This window comes from Octodon degus, unplaced genomic scaffold (genome assembly GCF_000260255.1).
Source record: "Octodon degus isolate 3935 unplaced genomic scaffold, OctDeg1.0 scaffold00208, whole genome shotgun sequence".
NCBI classification, from domain to species: domain Eukaryota; kingdom Metazoa; phylum Chordata; class Mammalia; order Rodentia; family Octodontidae; genus Octodon; species Octodon degus.
Genome location: NW_004524784.1, coordinates 100,063 through 107,555, shown reverse-complemented (window position 1 = coordinate 107,555; position 7,493 = coordinate 100,063). Strand labels below are relative to the sequence as shown.

General features: G+C 35.3%; 1 pseudogene; it reads left to right on the top strand.

Moving 5' to 3' along the window:
- The window catches only part of LOC101580711, a 19,181-nt pseudogene extending 18,228 nt beyond the window's left edge, over nucleotides 1-953 (top strand).
- Nucleotides 954-7,493: the final 6,540 nt, after the last annotated feature.

The window sequence follows — 7,493 nt, the reverse complement described above, 5'->3', positions numbered from 1 at the left end:
TTTAGGCAAGATACCATGTCTGCAACTTGTACTATGGATAGCTACTATGAAAACAACAATATGCAATGTATTAATTATTGTAACTGTCCTACTAACCTATTTTGAAACTTTCTTATTGCTATTTCTTTATCAATAAAATTAATTTAAAAAATAAGAAGCAAAGTACAAATATCCACGTTGTATGCGATATTCCTGCAGCTTGCCCTGCGTAAAGAAAAACAAAACAGAACTGACATATAACGGAGTTTGAAATAAAACCACTTATATTTCAATACAACAGTTTACTGAAATGAATCTCCTAAATGATTATCGATTTTTGGAAGATATGGCAAGAACAGCTGACCATATTTCTAGAGGTGCTCTTTTGCAAAAGCCAATAAGCAATAAACACACGTACTTTATGAAAAACTGTGCCTAAAGGCAAGGTATGACCCTAAAACTTCTACTCAATGGATTCACTAAAAGGAAAGAAAATTCAACATTTTTTATTTTAAAAATAATCAGTTTTATTAACTTGTGAAGCTGCAGTTTCCTCAAAGTCAATCTGAGTACATAGAAAAGAGAATACCAGATGATAAAACTATTAATGAAATTATAGTTTTGGGGGGTTTTTTGGTTTATTTTTTTCCATAATTTTATTGAGAAGCAAATAGTAATGAGACAGTTTCAAATGAAATTCTAAATCCTTATATTGATCCTGAAATTCTGGTTCTGTAATTCATCAAAGATTGAAAGTCTACACTTGCTCTCAGACCAGCATCCAGATTTTAATGGTTAAGAACATGCAGCAAAATTATGAATTGGATCCTCACAAAAGTCTTCTTGATAATTTGAGGAACAAAGTGATCATTGAATATCCAACATTATATGTGGTGTTGAAAGACTCCAGTAATGACGTGATACTTCACCAAGTGAAAAGTGAATCTACCAAGAATGTCAGCAGTGAAAATTGAGTGCTTCTGGAAGGTGAAAATTCCCAGACAGTTGCAGAGAATTATGCACTGATGGACTATTAGATGATCAGTGAGAAGTGGGAATATTTTTGTCTCTAAAATAATTAAATAACCTAAACTTTTTTGGTACAAAAACATTTTCTAGACTCTTAAGTTAATTGACCTCAGACGTCCCCTTTTTGCACTTAATACTCAAAATAGTTAATTCTGGAGGCTGAAAATGTTTTGTTGGTTTGGATCAAAACCAAACCAACATGAAAACAGCTTCCTCTAATTGAGCTTCCTTAAAGAGAATCGCCATGCCATATACCACCTGGCCAAGGAGAAGTGATTCCCATCAGTTGCCTATTCCTACTTTGGGGATTTATTTGTAACTTGTCCCCCATAAGGTAATCTTTGCACTTGGGAAACTCTCAATGCAATGTCTTCTGGAAAGGCTAAGTCAGTACTTAATTACTGTTTCTTACACTGAGATCAGAAAATCAACCGCGCCACATTGTTTGAACAGTCATTGTTAGTGAATCTGACACTTCTTTCTCACATAAAATGTCTTAGGAATTCTGTGCCTCTTCTCTTTCCCTGTCCACTCTCAATTCCACACAAACAGAGGGTTATGATGACCAGTTTGTTTCCCTGTAACAGATAATGGGATACAGATTTCAGAATATCAGAGTATATTAAACATATAATTATAATGTCAATCATTTTCTTTGTACATTTTAAGTTGGCATATGCTGCATATTGTATCTGATTTAATCCAACAATAACTAAAGAAAGAAAAAAAATTGAAACTCAAAAAATAAAAAAAGAAGTGTTCAGGGCCCAGTACTTGGTTTGGTGTCTGTATTCTCCTGCTCTAACAAAATACCATAGACTAGACAAATACACGCTTATTTGGCCTACAGTTCTGGAGGTTGACTGAGATCAAGGGGATGCACCTGATGACTTATCTGAGGAGGGCCTTCTTGTCATGACATTGCACAATAGAGACTATCACCTGACAAAGTAGCAAGGGTGAGCAAGAGGAAAAGAAGCCAACCTTCTTTTTGTTACTGACCTACCCTTGCACTAATAAGTTTTAATCTATTCACAAAGACAGAGCCTCCATGTCCTGATCATCTCTTGAAAGTCTCAATTTGTAAGGCTGTCATGAGCTGATTAAATCACAATGTGAATTTTGAAGATGTGTAAGTAATAGTATGTGGGAAATCAATGCATTGTTGCTTTATATTTCTATCAAAGTGTTAGTTTATAAAATCCAGAATTGCCTGGTTTCCCTAAATTCTAGCTAAAACAAGAGACTTCAAATGCAGATCAGGTTCACTAAGTTCCAAAGTATGTCTTCAAATATCTGAAGATCTTATAGGAAAGGAGAAAAACCAACAATCCTGTTCTGAGAATTGAGAAAAGTTCCTATTCTCAAGATTTTAAGAAATAGTTCATTCCATCCACAGGAGAGGACAGAGATCCAGAAACTAGTTGATGGTTCAGCTCCATTTACTTGCCAGAGAACTGACCACAACAAATGCCAGACACAAGTCCCTTTCACCACTTTATTCAGCATAGAACCTTTGGTTGTTATGTCTTCTTTAGGTCCATAGGACTGTGATGTTTGCTGAACTATGTGAACATGATAAGATGTGCATAACCCATACTCCAGAAAAGTCTACTTTTTTACAACACCGGAAGACTGAGAACCTACCTGTCTGGAATCCATATCTTTTGCCTTCCAAAAATCATATAAAAGATTAAGGGATAAGATGGTTCTTGAAAAGCCAGAGCCTATCACCTTCCAGCCTGTGAGCTTGATGTTAATACAGCTACTTTCTCTGTCACTCTGTCTCTCAACTAATAGATTACAATGGGGAGCAGTGTGGTTATAGCACCTCAAGGAAGCTCTTCTGGAAGCAAGCCCTTTGGATACCACTACAAGGCTGACTAGATAAGCCAAGGTAAAATATTTCAAGTATGCTGAAATAAGATCCAGCTGTGCTAAGGTTACAGTTATTAGAGTTAATACAGTCAGAGGTTGAAGCAGGAAGGGCAGCCAGAAATTAACTGTGAGGAAAACAAATAGAATAGAATATTTGAAAGCCAGAGAGAAGACGAAAGGGGTGTTTTAAGGTGAGGGAGTGGTTCGTTTAGGAGACAGTCTGTAAAGCCCTTAATCAGATATGCCATGAGTGTTCTCATTCAGGATATTCTCCAGTTCATTTATCTTATCAGATATTTATCTAAAGTTCTAAGATCAAACTTGTATGAGTTTGAAAATCCTGGGCTGTCTTTCACAGCCTTCATGGTAGGAATAATTATAACACCAGGGTGGAAAAAATAATAGCTAGCGTTGGTATTGCTTCAAAACATAAAGAAGATAATGTAGGAAAACTCTAGTGAAGGTTGTAAGTCACTCAAGTGATAACTACTCTGCATTGTATCAGCCATTCATGTGCTTCTGTAATTCATGTTGAACTTCTTTCATTTGAATTGAATAAAAGACTCTTCACCTCTTGAATTTTTGCCATTCTCAAGGATAATGCAAGAACTGTTAGAAGCAAAAGTAACCAGAAATGACCCACTCATTTCTCTTCTAATAATATATCCTAGGGGAATAATTTGAAATATAAGAAAAAGGTTTATATAAAGGCATGGATATGATTTAAAATTATGCCTGCCGAGAGTTTTTACACCACAAATGAATTCTAATATTGCCTGAGAAGAATGAGATTGACATTTTATTTGCACCTGGACCCCATTATTTCAAAATACACAGAGAAAAAGATAGAACAAAACGAAAATTCTGCTTTCATACTGGCTTCTCCTTTCTGGACAATACCTCTTATCTCAGGCTTTTGTTCTACATGTGTGAAAAGTTTTTTGGATATCTCCCAGCTGTAGTCAGGGGCATGATATCTGCTGTGCCAAATGTTGCTTCGAAGACTATGCTAGGTTATTCAAAATTCCATTTCTTTTGGTTTTTATCTTTCCTATATGTGGCCCAAGTTTAGTGGCAGAAATTAAAATCTGTTTGCTGGTAAAATGGCACATTGAACTGTATGAAGTTGTATTTATCCAATGATCCAGAGTAATTTCTCCCTGTCCTTCAGAATTCTTACACCAACAGCAAAAGCCATTGCTACTGTCCAGTTCCTTCTGTTTTCATTAACCCAGGAATTTTTTCTGCAAACATTGTTAAAATAGTTTCATAACTACTGTTCTACTAAGCCATTTCATCTCCCTCATTCACTGTGCACCTATAGAAAATACACTGTCCTATGAAAAATTTTAATTGTTATTCTCACAATAGATGCCTACTTATTCATTAGTAAAACATGTATTTTGTCATTTTTATCTTAGATTATCATTTCACATTTCTTATCATTCCCTCCCCCAGAGTAAAAGATCTCCATTAAACCTGAATTTCTCTCCCTTATCCTAGGGAAAAAATTAATCAAATGAATAAACAAACAGCATTCATCAACACAACAGTCAGGGTGCCCCCCTTCATTCCTCTACAGACTGATGTAATTCTGTCACTGTTAATTGTGGAGATTACAGTACCTTGCACTGAGGTGCACCTACTCACAACCCATTGTTCTCTTTGTAGCTGTAAAACACCAGAATATAGAGTGGTTTATACACTTTCTTGTAATAATTTATTTTATTTTCTAATCATGCCTTTATTTAATGAACAAATTTTCATCTCTAAAGAGGATAAAATTTCATCTCTAAACAGAACTGTTCCCATTTCTGTTCTCCCTCAATTTATAGAGTGACTTAAGATGAGTCAAGCTTCCCGAGGCTATAGTTTCCTCAGATCATGTACTTAGTAAAGCCTCTTCTAACTTCAACTCACTATGATTATCTTAGGGCCTGAAGGTAAAAGACCACAAGGCAGAAAAGGTCCAGGTTTCCAAATCTCTTTCAGTTCAGTGTATTTCATTAACATGCAATTTATAAAGTCAGTTGTTATGCATTGCGGGTAAAACTTATTTATATTCAGAACATTGGGGAAGTTTCCATGTAAAACACAAGAAATATGAGGCATACTAATGAGGTTTTGATCCTTTGAGAACTGTCCAACTTTAAAAACAGCACAACGAAACCAAAGAATTGCTAGAGGTAAAATGTGTCAATCTTTTATGTCTTAGAGTAAAAACATTAAAAAGCACCTACCACATATGTTTAAAACATCTTTTAATACAGATGGAATTGTACAATCTTTACCAATGTTTCCCAAAAACAAAAGAAAATGGAGTAGTTAGATGAATGAAAATTAGATGTAGCATTTCAACATGCCATGTCTATATTTTTCTTTGAAAGTCATCTGCTATTGACAAAAAATTACAGAAATAGAAGGTCTTTAAGGACAGCCAACATTTTGGCCATAGCCTTTCAAGGTCAGTGAGGACTCAGGACATAGGAGAACCTATACTGCAACATCCTGTAATTCAGTGGTGTCCCAAATTTACTGATCAAGGAGATTATGGGGTCACAGAGGAAAGTGATCAATGATGTAGAGTATGCTTAATGAGAGTCACATGGAGGGAAAACATTCTCTCAGGCTTTCACAGAGAGGAAATTGGTCAAGCAATGGCCATGACACGTCCACATGGCTGACACTGAAACAGGATCTACAAACTGCAGTACAGGGTTTCAGGGTAAATCCTGAGGAGATTTGACCAATCTTGTCAGATACAAAGTTACATTTCTTGTTATATAGGTCTTGCTTTATCTTGGTCTTAACCATCCAGCAGAAAAGTATAAAAATGAGGTATAAAAATTAAAGCCATATTAATATGCTGAGCAGTAAAAGGCTCAAGTCAACAATTTCTGACATTGCCAGTCCTATGGATAACCACTACTGTTATTGACTACGGGACTATATTAGATTATTTTGCTGAATTCATGCACCTACAATATTTAAATGGCAATGGGATACCCTTCTCTGACTAAACTAAACAAAAAATGGAGATACAAATGAAGGACCATTTTGTATCTATATATACAAAATAGGATAGATATACAGCTACTTTCTCTTAATTCAGTGAACATAAAGATTTGTACTAATAGTGGTTAGACAGAATATATCATGTCTGCATCTTGTACTATGAACAACTACTATGAAGAAAATATGTGATGTATTAATTATTGAAACTGTCAAACTCATCAATTTTGAAACTGTCTCATTGCTATTTGTTTCTCAATAAAAGTAATAAAATAATAAAAAAATGAGAATTGTCTCCTCCAGAAAAATAAAAGAAAAAAGAAAGTTATCTGCTATAAATTCATTATGTCTTTAATGTATATTTAATTCCCTCACCAGTTGAAAGGTGACAATACTAGTTCCCTTTTTACAGCTTGTTTTGTGAGTTATATGAGCTAAAATATGCCAGATTCTAGAATCAAACTGAGCACATAGTTGATCATATTTAACCAATTTATATTATCATTGGTGCTACTACTATTGTTAGTTTTCTAGGCCAGGTCCTTAGCTAAATATATTAGAGGATTTAAAAATATACCGTAAAACACATTATTCATGTCTTGCCTCTCAAAAGTGTTGAGACTGTAGAAGAGAAAAATGTACTAAATGGAGAAAGCAATAACATCATACAAAACAAAGACAAATGTTATGAAAATTAGAAAACATTACTTATATAAACTTGTACTGCAGCCCTTACACTACTATGACTTTTCTTACATTCTTTGAGTCCCTTCCTCTTCCTGTGGAGTGAATATCTGACTTGCCTTGCTCTGAGTGTAATTTGAAGGAAGGCTACATCCAGGGTGGCTGTTTACACTTGAAGTCCCAGCTATTTGGCAAGCTAAGGTGTGGGGATGTAAGAGGTCATTCTGTGCAACTTAGCAAGAATCTGTCTCAATAAACAATAAGTGAATAAGAAGCTCTAGGATGAGCACCACCTTCTCTGGGTTCATTCCTCAGAACCCCCACTGCACACACATGCACATAAACACATACACACACACACACACACAGTGTGCAATCAAATAATTTAATAATTATTAATAATTTAATAATTTAATCAGAGTTAAATTTATCTCAGATTCAGATATAATGCACTTAACTGTAAAGAAAATATCTAGACAGAAATGTCAAACAAGCAGTTAGAAATAGCAATTGATTCAAATTTTTTTTAAGGTTCTACTTTTTTTAAAAAAATCTATTGGGGTGTTACAGGGTCTCACTATGCAGCTCAGACTCACAGTGATCCTCCTGTTTTCACCCTCCCCAGCATGTGCCAGTACACTTGGACTCTATAGCCAGCTCAGCCCACCCTGAGGGTGGGACTGGCATGGTATGTGGTGCTGAGAAGTGAACCACAGTCCCTGTGCTTTCCTAAGCTTGGCTAAGCAGGTAGTTTAGTCCACTGAGCTATCTGGACAGCCCCTGATTCAAGTTTTGTAAGTGTGAAAATATATTTTCTCAGTTTTCTTTAGGAGAAATGGGAAAGCAAAAATGAGGTAAGAGGCCATTTAAATTTTCCAGTGTTATGAGGAAATTTAACTAAAAATCTGAAG